The sequence below is a fragment of the Odocoileus virginianus genome, chromosome 2 (genome assembly GCF_023699985.2).
Source record: "Odocoileus virginianus isolate 20LAN1187 ecotype Illinois chromosome 2, Ovbor_1.2, whole genome shotgun sequence".
Taxonomy (NCBI): domain Eukaryota; kingdom Metazoa; phylum Chordata; class Mammalia; order Artiodactyla; family Cervidae; genus Odocoileus; species Odocoileus virginianus.
Window position 1 is genome coordinate 78,126,851 of NC_069675.1, and position 13,303 is coordinate 78,140,153.

General features: G+C 42.5%; 1 long non-coding RNA gene across 1 annotated transcript in view; it reads right to left on the reverse strand.

The window, feature by feature from the left end:
• Positions 1 to 12,799, reverse strand: part of LOC139029944 (uncharacterized) — a 45,493-nt gene extending 32,694 nt beyond the window's left edge. Inside the window, exons 1-3 of the long non-coding RNA XR_011482275.1 lie at positions 12,315 to 12,799; positions 11,650 to 11,803; positions 10,937 to 11,291 (exon numbers count right to left, since the gene is read on the reverse strand). This is a non-coding gene — a long non-coding RNA (uncharacterized lncRNA). The remainder of the gene's footprint in view (positions 1 to 10,936; positions 11,292 to 11,649; positions 11,804 to 12,314) is intronic.
• Positions 12,800 to 13,303: the final 504 nt, after the last annotated feature.

Below are 13,303 nucleotides of genomic sequence, written 5' to 3' on the forward strand. Positions count from 1 at the left end.
CATCTGAATTAAATTCACCCATTCCAGTCCATTTTAGTTTGCAGATTCCTAAAATGTCGACGTTCACTCTTCCCGTCTCCTGTTTGACCACTTCCAATTTGCCTTGATTCATGGACCTAACATTCCAGGTTCCTATGCAATATTGCTCTTTACAGCATCAGACCTTGCTTCTATCACCAGTCACATCCACAACTGGGTATTGTTTTTGCTTTGGCTCTGTCCCTTCATTCTTTCAGGAGTTATTTCTCCACTGATCTCCAGTAGCATATTGGGCACCTACCGACCTGGGGAGTTCCTCTTTCAGTGTCCTATCTTTTTGCCTTTTCACACTGTTCATGGGGTTCTCAAGGCAAGAATACTGAAGAGGTTTGCCATTCCCTTCTCCAGTGGACCACATTTGGGGGTGGGGGGGACTGAAAAATCACTGCAGATGGTGACTGAAGCCATGAAATTAAAAGATGCTTGCTCATTGGAAGGAAAGTTATAACCAACCTAGACAGCATATTAAAAAGCAGAGACATTACTTTGTCAACAAAGGTCCATCTAGTCAAAGCTATGGTTTTTCCAGTAGTCATGTATGAATATAAGAGTTGGACTATAAAGAAAGCTGAGCACCTAAAAATTGTTGCTTTTGAACTGTGGTGTTGGAGAAGACTCTTCAGAGTCCCTTGACTGAAAGGAGATCCAACCAGTCCATCCTAAAGGAAATCAGTCCTGAATATTCATTGGAAGGACTGATGCTGAAGCTGAAACTCCAGTACTTTGGCCACCTGATGCAAAGAACTGAGTCATTTGAAAAGACCCTGATCCTGGGAAAGATTGAAAGCAGGAGAAGAAGTGGATGACAGAGGATGAGATGGTTGGATGGCATCACCGACTCAGGGGACATGAGTTTGAGTAAACTCTGGGAGTTGGTGATGGACAGGGGAGGCCTGGCAACTGAACTGAACCAAACTGATCAATGCAATGTAAACATGATATATGATTGACATCACTGTATGTTATAGGTGAAGGTTGTTCAGAGAGTAAATTCTAAGTGTTCTCAACAAAAGAAAAAAAAATGGTTTCTCTTTAATTTTGTGTCTGTATGAATTGATGAATATTCTCTAACTTATTGGGGTAGTCATTTCATGATGTAAGTCAAATCATTATGCTATTTATACACCTTAAATTTACACAGTGCTATATGTCAATTATATCTCAATAAAACTGGAAGGAAGAAAAAAAACAATCAAGCGACCTTTGAGGCAGGGCTTGAAAAATAAACCCAGTACTAATGTATTTGCATACTCAAAAGAGTATGAGGGTTTGAGGTCAAAAGGGACCTCAAAAAAAAAAAAAAAGAAAGAAAAATCAGGGCCTATGAATAAATTAACCAAACAGAATGATTTCATATTCAGCCTGGCCAGATAAAAATCCTGAGAATTACTTACTAAGCCTAACAGTCTGAAGTTGCTTTGTGATCAAATAAAGCCCCTCATAGGTGGTTTTATTCTTCCTTTGTTTAACAATGTCCACCCACCACTGCAGCCAGGCTGGTCTCTTCTCTGCCACAGAGTTGGGTCATTCTTCGTTCTGCCACCAGTCACATATGTACACGTACCTGCGTGCATGCTCAGTCATGTGCAACTCTTTGCAATCCCATGGATTGTAGCCCTCCAGGCTCCTCTGTCCATGGGATTTACCAGGCAAGAATACTGGAGTGGGTTGTCTTCCCAACCCAGGGATTGAACCTGTATCTCCTGTGTCTCCTGCATTGGCAGGCATATTCTTTACCACTCAGTCACCTGGGAAGCCCAGTCACACGTAAGGCACCCTAAATGAACTTCACTAATGAGCAATGAAGGACTACAGAATTTTCCGGAGGAGGGGACTCACATGATCTAATTTGTGTTTTAGAGCACAATAAAGATAAGTTTCTGTAATGAAATGTAAATCTAAGTGCTTTAACAAAGAGCAAAATAAAAGTGACTAAAGTAAAATAACTTTATTCTTTTTCTTGCATGTGGAAGTCTGAAGTGATAGATGGTCCCTGAGGCATAGGAAACATAGTCACCCAGCGACTGAGACTCCTTCCATCTTGGTGTCCCATCTTCCACTGAGGTGTTGCCTTTATTTACAGAAAAAAATATACTCAACACCATTGTGTACACATTCTTACTCACAGGGGACAAGAAAGAGGAAGTAGAGGGCAAGTGGAATGATGTAGAAATTACACATATCATCTCTTCTACCCACATCTCTTCAGACAGTATCCAGTCACATGGCATACCTCACTGCAAGCAAGGTCGCCTCTAGCTAAACAATCCTGCCACCAACTAGAACTTGGGATTCTATTACAAAAAGATGGAAAACTAGGGAACATTTAGCTGTCTCTAATATGCTTTCTGAACAGCTGACTCATTGAAAAAGACCCTGATGCTGGAAAAGATGAAGGCAAAAAGAGAAGAGGGTAGCAGAGGATGAGATGGTTGGATGGCATCACCTACTCAATGGACATGAGTTTGAGCAAACTCTGGGAGAGAGTGAGGGACAGGGAACCCTGGTGTGCCGCAATCCATGGAGTTGCAAAGGGTCAGGCACAGCTTAGTGACTGAACAACAACAACAATTATACTTTCCCTCCTTTCCCCTCTGAACTGCCATAAGCTATGTTGTTTCAGCCATGACAACATCGACCTACTAATATGTGAATACAGAATCAGAGCCTTGCAATAAAGCAATGTGTGTTGGGAGAGTGTATGTGTGTTGTGAGTATGTTGGGGGGGTGTCACTATTTTTATGCACCCATAGAGAGTATGCCCATGCCATGAAAAGTGGTTTACTGTGTGCTTAATTGCTCAGTTGTGTCTTACTTTTTGAGACCCATGGACTGTAGCCTGCCAAACTCCTCTGTCCATGGGATTCTCCAGTTAAGAATACTGGAGTGGGTAGCCATTCCCTTCTCCAGGGGATCTTCTTGACCCAGGGATCCAACCCAGGTCTCCTGCATTGCACGTGGGTTCTTTACCATCTGAGCTACTCCAGGAAGCCCAAGTGCTTTACACACCCTAGTAAAACCAGCTCTCAAAATAATAAAAGGTAGGTATTAATTACTATCTCCAATATAGCTGAGGAATCAAGGTTTGAAAAATATGTGGTCCCAAAACTGCTAAGTAATAGAAACTGGATTTGCTCTCAGATATATTTAACTCCAATTTTCTTTCCCTACAGTGTTTTCTTCTGAAAGTCTTTTTCTGAACTGATGATAAATTTAAGACTCCTTTTTCCTTTCTGGCATATGCAAATCAAATTATTTTTTCCTGATCCTTAATAATTATCCATGACTGCAGGGAAACTCAATCCATACATTGTCTAATTTCTTGTCCTTGAATAACCTGAAATTGAGTATAATTTGGTGTTTCATGACTAACCAATATCTGAGAAACTGTGGTAATTTTAGCAAATACTAGATTTCCCATTCCAGGGACCACACAAGGAAAGCCAAGTCTTCTTTTCTGTTTGGCTTTTTTTTTTTTTAATCTTCATTTTATTTAAAAAAAAAATCAACTGAGAAAACATTCTTTTTGGTTCCAAATGTCCAACTATCTTTCTGGCATTCTAAAACTCCACACATGTTCTTGATGATGCATGAGAATTCCTATCTACATTTCATAAACAGCAATGAATATCCTCCACTGCATCGGACAAAGAGGATCCTGATCTATGAAACAGGTCCCAAGATCACTCTTTCCATGGGGCCAGGATGCAATTTGCTAGCAAATTGGAGTCAGAATTGGATTTTTAAAGAGAACCTTCCCACAGTTATAAACATCCTTAATTTTTACAGCAACACATTGACTTCAAACCGGACTCCTAATTATTGCAATATTTCCTTTAAAAGCCTGCATTGTAGATTCAGCAAGGTCCAGACATCTGCTTCAAATCCAGAAATTTCTTTCCTTTCTCAAAAAGGTTGCTCTCCTCCAATTAGCCTCACCAGAATGGTGGGAGCAAGTAGAGCTCTGCGGATGGGGTTTCGTATTTACTGGGCACATTCCAGTCTCACCAGCCTTCTCCCACAAGGAACCATAATAACCACTTTGCCTGCTGGACCCAGGACCAAATGGCTTTTGAAGTACAAAACAGATATGTCTTAAGCCTTTTTAAAATATCCCCTTGCAAACTTTAGGTTTTTCGTAAGTAAATGCAATTTCCCTAAGACAACACATTCCTTGACATTTCTATTGGCCGTAAATTTTAAGTATTGGTGGGAGAAAACTTTTGATGTTGTTGTTGTTGTTGTTGTTGTTGAGGCCTACCTTTACACACCTGAAGCCAAAATTCTGGAGGCTGCTTGCCTGGAATTGGTGGTTCGAGGCAGTAACTGCTACCCAAAATCCAGAGAGCTGCGGTCATGATGAATATTTCAACTAATACTTAAACTTGTCCTTTATCCTCCACAATTCTAAAGCTCCCAATGAATGTCCTTATGGTAAATGCCAATATGGTTAAATGACTTATTGTAACTTAAGTCTACCTTCTTTAAGAGTCTTATGCTGAAAAAGTATAGATCTGGGCTTCATAAAAATGTAGGTTTAGAGCACAACTATACTACTTATTAGAAATGGCCTTATCTAAGACTTTTACCTTCTGGGCTCAGTCAATCCCAGGTCTCATTTTTCCCCATCTGTAGAATGGAGGAGATTGGGAATTTTAAGAGTCAGTGTGAATCATGTATCTCTCACCAGTTTATCTCCGAGCTGAGAGCTGATTGTTCACAGATTCAAGGAAAAAAAGAAATCAGTTTCTCTTGATAAAGTGAGTTTAGGGAATGAGGTTTGAGTATGGCACATTCAACTAGAGTTGTCCATGGAGAAGGGAATGGCTACCCACTCTGGTATTCTTGCCTGGAAAATTCCATGAACAGAGGAGCCTGGCGATCTATAGTCCATGGGGTCACAGAGTCAAACTTGAATGAGGAACTACATTGGTTGATTAGAGGTGTGACTCTGGGGCTTAGAGGAGAAACCTGGGCTGGAGGTAAGATCACTTGTGGAAATCATTAGCTTACTTCCTGTAATTGAAGCCATGAGAAAAGATGAGATCACACAGAGTTTGTTCAGACTGAGAAAAGAAAAGGCAGAGATTCAGATGGGGAGAGCAGAAGGATCTGGGCAGGGGTCTGAGTCACATCCAGGCCGAGAATATACTCCATCATGGATGTATTTTGGCTCGGAGATGCTTTCCATGCTCAGCTTGTTGGAGACCTTCCTTAGATCCAGGGGCAAGACCAGTAACTCTGCCTGGCTTGGTTAGAGGGTTAAGGTCTGGTTTGTGGTATCCTTGTAGCCACACATTTCATGCAGTGGTGGATCCTTGCTATCAATTAGCTTCAACACTCCAAAAATACTAAGTAATAACTATCTGTAGTCCATGTTACCCCCAAAATTCCAATGCACCAACAACTTTCTTTAAATTGTCTTGTTTGTTGGATTTTGTTATGCACACCAATATCAGTTTGTGGAATCTCCCAGGAAAAGTCTTTTGTCAAACATAGGTCTCAGTTTTCATTTTAGAAGAAAATGTCCTCAGAGATTATGTGTATCCTTTCTAACCAGAAATTAAGTTCGTCCAGCTAAACCAAGGAAGTTAGGTTGCCAGAGGTCCAGGATTGCTCTGGCATAGCTGAAGCTCTCTGTGGGCAATGGTACTCCTCACTTATGCAGCTCTTGCACCGCTCAACTCTGGGGCTTCCACTTAGAGTAGATTTTCCGTGATTATCATCACATAGCATTTGAGCAAAGGTCATCTCCTAAAGTTGAGCAGAACATAGTCTATACAGCCATATACAGCAGTCCTAAATCCACCCAAGATTCTTTTCTTGCTTTCAATATAGCCAACCAGACACCAGGGCTCAGCCAACATTCCAGCTGCAGACAGCTTATTAGCTTCAAAAGACAAGCATCATCCCTCCAGTCCATGGATGAGGCCACAGAGATCTGGTCAGAGGGAAGGAAGGAATTATGCAGGATTCTCCCACCCATTGAGTTATAGCTGGGGCCAAGGAGTCCTTGGCAGCAGCTGGGACTGATTTCTCAGAGTACTGGTCAATCCCTTGTCCTCACTGGTAAAGTTTCTGAAAGCCTTACAATCGAGTCTAAGCATGAGAATTAGCCAGCTAAGTGGGCTCCACTTTAATGGCCTTAGTTTCTTCCTCCTCCAGCTCCATCTCTCTCCCATCATCTGGACTTAATGCTAAAAACCAATAGAGGAACTGACACAACTTTGAGGGCTGAGTGACCAAGAGGCAGGAAGAAAGAGTACATGAGAGAATCTAAAAAGTAGCAGCTAGGGTAGGAAAATCATTCTAACCATCTTATCCTGAAGATGATCAATGGATGCCCCTAAATCAGATAGCTCCTCTCTAGCTGTCTCCTCCCAAATACCTTTTGGAGTTTCATTCCAAATAACTTTGCTCTTAGATCCACAGAATGAGGAAAGTTCTGAAATGCATCTCCATATTGCTGCCTTCCGTTTCCCTTTCCCATATGTACCAGCTGATTCCAACAGTGTTTGCTATTCCCACATATACCTGGGGAGGGGGGCTTGCCTGGTGGCTCAGATAGTAAAGAATCTGCCCGCAATGCAGGAGACATGGTTTTGATCCCTGGGTTGGGAAGACCCCCTGGACAAGGGCATGGCAGCCCACTCCAGTATTCTTGCCTGGACAGAGGAGCCTGGTGGGCTATAGTCCATGGGATTGCAAAGAGCCGGACATGACCGACTAAGCACAGCACAGCATCTGGTGTTTGGTTGATGTTAAGGATAGAGAACAGGTGTTTATCTTTCAGCCCAAGTGCGAAGGAGTGGTACTGGCTCTCTGGAGTGCTACTTTGACCAGAATTTTGATGCTTTATCTTGGGGGCTTTGTTTCTGGATTCTAAAGCAATGTGTTTCTCAATCCTTAATGAAGCTATGTTGGCAGTGAGTGAGTTATGTTTGGATCCAATAAGAGCCATTACCTGTCTGAGTGCCCTTAAACTTCCCAGTGAGGGTCCTGCCATGGCTCATGGGTCATGACCTGCAGTGGAGGAAGGAATTTGGCTGAGCTATTGGGGTGCTCAGTACTGTATGGAACTGCTGGGGTGGAAAGTGTAATGATAGGATCTGGCACCTGATCCTCAAGGAACTTCTAGTCTATTAGAGGAGATACATATATATGTAAATATATAGCAACAGCAGCTTGGTATCAGCTATGGCACTTTATGCTCACAGGAAAGGATGTTTTCAGTTCTTTCTATGGTCACAAAGATAATATAGAACAAGACTTGGAAGCACTAGAAAGATTATGCATTAGAGAAGGACAAGGAAGAGTGCACGGGCATTTTGAAGAAAGGTCTAGAAACAAGTTAATGACATGGTGTACAGCTGGAATGTAGGTAGCATGGCAGAGAGCAAATGGAACTCAGGCTTTGGGCCAGAAGGTAGAGGGCATAATTACCAAGTCAGGGAATGAGGGGCTGATGTGGGACATTTCAACAACAGGAGTAACTGGATCACGTTTATGCTCTAGAAAGTTTACTCTGTAGCATGGAGATTGAATAGTGAGTCGAGAAGCAGGGAGTAAGGTTAGAATGCTTTCCTCTAGGCAATAAATGATGGTGGACTGACTGGGTGGTAAGATCAGACCATCTGAGACAGAGGAGGCAACAGACAGAATATTTAGAAGCTAGACTCCAGACGACATTTTGATGATCTGCAAATACGTGGATACCAGGGGTAAAGGAGCAAGAGAACCCTAGGCTGACCCCAAGAGGATGCATAAGGCATCAATTCTCTGAATGAAGGATAAGAGGAAAGAGGAGCACACAGCCCGGAGAAGAGCTTGAGGTCTCTACCTCAACCCACTCCTACCACTCCTTTCTCAACTTTAAACTGTGAGCAGTATAGAGGGACTTTGTTGGGAGAATGTGGGAAGCATCCAAGCATTGCTGGACCTTCACTATACAGAAAAATTCTTAGAAATAATGTTCTAGATGTAACTTCTCAGATACTCCTAAAAAGAAAAGAACAGCTAGAACTATGAATCTCCAATACTTTGGCCACCTGATTTGAAGAGCCAACTCACTGGAAAAGACCCTGATGCTGGGAAAGATTGAGGGCAGGAGGAAAAGAGGGCGACAGAGGATGAGATGGTTGGATGGCATCATCAACTCAATGGATATGAGTTTGAACACACTTGGAGAGATGATGAAGGACAGGGAAGCCAGGTATGTTGCAGTCAGTGAGGTTGCAAAGAGTCAGACATGACTGAATGACTGAACAATAACAAAGAGTACTGCTACTAATAACAGCTAAATAATTAAAAATAGTAATGTCTAATGACAATTTAAATGTCTATACAATGGATTTGTTTATTTAATGTTGCTGCTGTTATTATACTTGAGTGTTTTGTCACTTCAGTCATGTCTGATTCTTTGTGACCCTATAGACTGTGACCCACCAAGCTCCTCTGTCCATGGGATTCTCCAGGCAAGAATACTGGAGTGGGTTGCCATGCCCTCCTCCAGGGGATCTTCCTGATATCGAATAACATATTTTCCTTCTGCATCCTTTTTGCCCCTTCCCTAGGGTCAGACACAAATGCAGTGTTTTAATCTTTCCAATCGTCCTTTGCAAAAGAAGCTTGTCTTGAAGCTCTTATAATAATATACATTTATCTATTTCAAATGGGGCTTCCATGATAGCTCTGTTGGTAAAGAATCCACCTACAATGCAGGAGACTCCAGTTCAATTCCTGGGTCGGGAAGATCCTCTGGAGAAGGGATGGGCTACCCACTCCAGTATTCTTGGGCTTCCCTTGTGGCTCAGCTGATAAGAATCTGTCTTCAATGCGGGAGACCTGGGTTCAATACCTGGGTTGGGAAGAGCCCTTGGAGAAGTGAAAGGATACCCACTTCAGTATTCTGGCCTGGAGAATGCCATGGACTATATAGTCCATGGGGTCACAAAGAGTTGGACATGACTGAGGGAATTTCATTTTCAATTTCTATCTGTTTAAAATACTTTTGGATTAGGTGCCTGTATTTTCATTTGTGTATTCACATATACATTTATATGCATATATATTAGTATATTCCTTTTAAAATTAATACTCTTGTCTGTCCTGTTATATTATATTTGTCGTATTATAAGCCACATATCAAATAAAAATTTAAGGAAGATAAATAGACATGCTAATAATTTCCCATATTCTTAAAGACCATTTTGTATAATCTCTAAGGGTGCCTACTACATAAGATCTCAAATAAATATTCAGCTAGTCAATTTGTCTAGTAGAATTAATACAAAAAAATATGTTTATATGGGTAAGGATTCTCTTTCACTGTGAAGTGGTTAAGCTAGGAGGGGGCTGAGGCAACAGCAGGAAGGCAAGCAAGGTGATCTCTGGGGCCCTCTTGGTTCTGCTGCTAAAACCCTGACCTGTGAGGGGAACATGGCATCCTGGTGTGTGTGGGGGGGGACTCTCCCTGGGACTTGCCATGGTTGGTTGGGAAGGAAGAGTGGTTGGAAAGTCAGTCTTGGGTCACTTTTTCCCCTAGTTTGGGGGGAAACAAAGAATATTCTTCATCACCACACTCAAAAGTTCTCCTTGCCTCGTGAAGGTGTCACCTCAAGGGACAAAGCTCTCCGTGTGGAGCCCCAACACATAGACATTTCTGTTTCTTAACCCAAAAACCTTTATACTTTTGATTTAGAGGAAACTTCAAATTTGTCTGAATGCTACACAAAAACATATGTGCTTTCTATTTCCTTTTCTCTGAGGCCTGGTTCACATATTAAAATAGACAGAGACATTTGGGGGACGGTCTAAGTATATTCCTATGCATCAGACAGTCCTGGTTTAAATCCTGCTCTGTCACTATCCGTGTTAAGAAAGTTGCTTGACTCTTTGAACCTGCTTCTAAAAATAGCAAGCGCAGCTCTCCTGGTGGGGTTTGGGAGGAGTTAATAGAAGAACAAGCATGAGCGTCTAAGACAGTTCTCTGGAACAACATAGGTGTTCAACAGTCAACTCCAAGTCATAGTGGCCTTTGCAATACCACACAAGACTGCCCCCAGAAAGGGGACTGTTTCACATGTTATATGCCTAGCATATAATTATGAACCCTGGTAGGCACAGTTATGTGAGACATGGAGAAAGGCTGGGGAGTAGTTTGAGGTGACGCTTCCATGCTGAAAGGCAGTTGGGAAACCTATACAAAGGATGTTCCTGAAGTCACCACAAGGCCAGGGTGCCACAGCTCCCATGCCTGGTGTCCTTGATAACCTGGCTGTTTTATCAGTGTGGGCTCAGTTTTTCCTTTGGTTAAACTTCCCCTTTACCACAGTGAAAAAAAGCCATTGTCCTCACGAGGAAGAGTTATGTGGTGGGGAAACCACTTCTTCAGGGGAGTTGATTGTGGCCAGTCTATTCCTGGGCTCAGAGCAGAGCCAAGGGGTCCTTCTGAAGAAAGCAATAGTTCTCATGAATCATGTTTTCAGCAAGTCGAGGGCAGTTGACTGAGGGGAGATGTCTGTTCCCTGCTCTACAGGATGCTGGAGCTCATAACTCTTTCTGAGGCCACAGGATCTGTCTTGTGGGGCAAACATAGGGAGAACAGTGAGGCCTCAGCCCTGTGGTGTGTGGCCTTTGTCTGGAATGCTTACACTTTGGATAAGCTCAAAGACGGGACTAATAAACCTCAGGGCTCAGAGGCCCCTCCTGTTCTATCAATTTCCTTAACCAACTCAGAGCTTTGGGCAGTAGGGAGAAAGTCCTCTTTTCTGTATCGCCCTTTCATGCTTGGTACTCTGGGGGAAGGCTTAGAGTGAAATCCTTGTTCATTTTGGTGGCCTTTGCCTGAAGCCTTGGGACTAGAGTTTGTAATATATGAACCCAGACTCCCTCTTACCTTGTAGGGTGGACCCAGGGCAAAGATTGAGCTGGTTGGAAATTCTGAGTGGAAGTGAGTGTTCAGGACGTTCAAAACATCATGATTTCCCCGAAAATGGAACACAATGTATCTTAGTGGCAGAGAGTATAAACTTGTGATTCCAATAGACCGTGGTTCAGTCTCCTATGTACCATGGTTCAGTCTCTGGCCAGATGGCAGGTGTTTTTGCAAGAGGCTTCATTTCTCTTACTCCAGATTTCTTCATAAATAAAGTAGAAATAATATTAGAATCTTTGGTTGTTGTTCAGTTGCTAAGTTATGTGGCTCTTTGTGACCTCATGGACAGCAGCAGGCCAGGCTCCTCTGTCAGCTCCTAAAATTATAATAAATATTTCATGGAATAAGTGCTTGAGAAACAACACAATTTGGGGCACACAATGAGCCTTGGGAAGTTGGTTTGTATATTACCCTTGAGCCCCACATCCAGGGAATAAAGTTCAGTCTTACATGTGTGATAAACTGAGTGGTGTCCATAGGGCAGACTCCAGACTGGAAGGTTACCTCAAGCCAGTCCCTTGGTGAAGAAAAATGGGCTCCTGCAGCTTATATAAGACTCCAGGAAGCCCAAGGGCAACCATGTTATCCAACTAGTAAAGATCTGAATCAACTCAGGGATCCCCACGCTTTCATTGGGAAGTTTTCTCCAACTTCCTGAGCCAAGCATCTCTCACCTAGGATTCACAGTCTCTGAATGTCTGTCTTCCAGAGGGCTTTCTGCGTCACAATCATCTTCATGTTTGTCATGTTGGTTTGACTCTCCATCAACCACCTTTCCTAGACTCAGCTCTGTGAGTACAGGGACCAAGACTTAAACATATGTATCCCCTAGCACAGAATCATAACAGAGTGACAGATCAATGGTTGGCGCCAACATTGAGTTATGATGACCAATTACAATGGGTGAAATAATGTTTTTTTTTTCCCCATATACACACCACTAAGCAAAGCTTGGGACACCAGCTGGGGGTCCTAAAATTCAACTCAATTCTGTCTACATGGAGAGAGCACTAGATCCCACAGATTAAGGGCTCAGTCCTACAAGCCCCCTTCTCCCCAACTTCAGATGTGAGTCCCAAGCTCAGGTTATCAACTATGTTTCTGACCTACCAACTATGGATTGGAGGTGCCCACAACCCCTTCCTTGGGTTTAATTAACTTGCTAGAGCAACTCACAGAACTCAGAAAGGTTGCACTTACTAATAACAGTTTAGTGGAGTATTATAAAAGAGTATAACTCATGAAGAGACATGTAGGTCAAGGTATGGGGAAAGGTCAGAGGGTTTCCCTCCCCTTTCTGTAGGTTCACCTCCATCCAAATCTCCAAGTGTTCACCAACCCATAAGTTCTCTGAACCCTGCCTTGTTGAGTCTTTATGAAGGCTTCATTATATAGACATGACTCTTTTTTTTTTGCTGCACTGGGTCTTTGTTGCTGCGTGAGGGTTTTCTCTAGTTGCAGTGAGTGAGGGCTACTCTTCCTTATGATCTGCGGGCTTCTCAATGCGGTGGCTTCTCTTGTTACAGAGCGCAGGCTCTATGATGTGAAGGCTTCAGTAGTTGTGGTACATGGGCTCAGTAGCTGTGGCTCATAAGTTTTAGAAACAGGCTCAGTAGTTGTGGCGCACAGGCTTAGCTGCTCTGCGGCGTGTGGGATCTTCCAGTGTCAGGGATTGAACCTGTGTTTCCTGCATTTGCAGGAGGATTCTTTATCACTGAACCACCAGGGGAGCTCTACATAGATAAAGTTGATTAAATCATTGGCCATTGATGATTGAATTCAATCTCCAACTCCTCCCTTCTCCCTAGAGTTCAATAAGTAGGACTGAAAGTTCTAGCACTCCATTTAATGCTGGTTTCCTGGCAACCAGTCCTCAATATTATGTGCTTTCCATAAGTCACTTCATTTACATAAACCCTCTTATGTTGAGAAAGGACTTATTGTGAATAACAAGACACCTATTCCATCTTTAAGGCTCTGAAGCAATTTTTTAAGAACTGAGGATAAGAGAACAAATATTATACCAAAAAATATTCTTATCACTTAGGAGATTTCAAGGGTCTTGGGAACTGTGAACCAGGTACCATGGATAAAGACCAAAAATATATGAGAAATATATTTTGGTCATCTGAATGACCGAATATATATTTCTTATAAATCACAATACTTCATACACCATAATTTCTGAACAGGTCTATTATGAACTCATTTCAGTTCAGTCACACAGTCGTGTCTGACTCTTCGTGACCCCATGGACTATAGCACACCAGGATTCCCTGTCCATCACCAACTCCTGGCACTTGCTCAAACTCATGTCCATCACTTCAG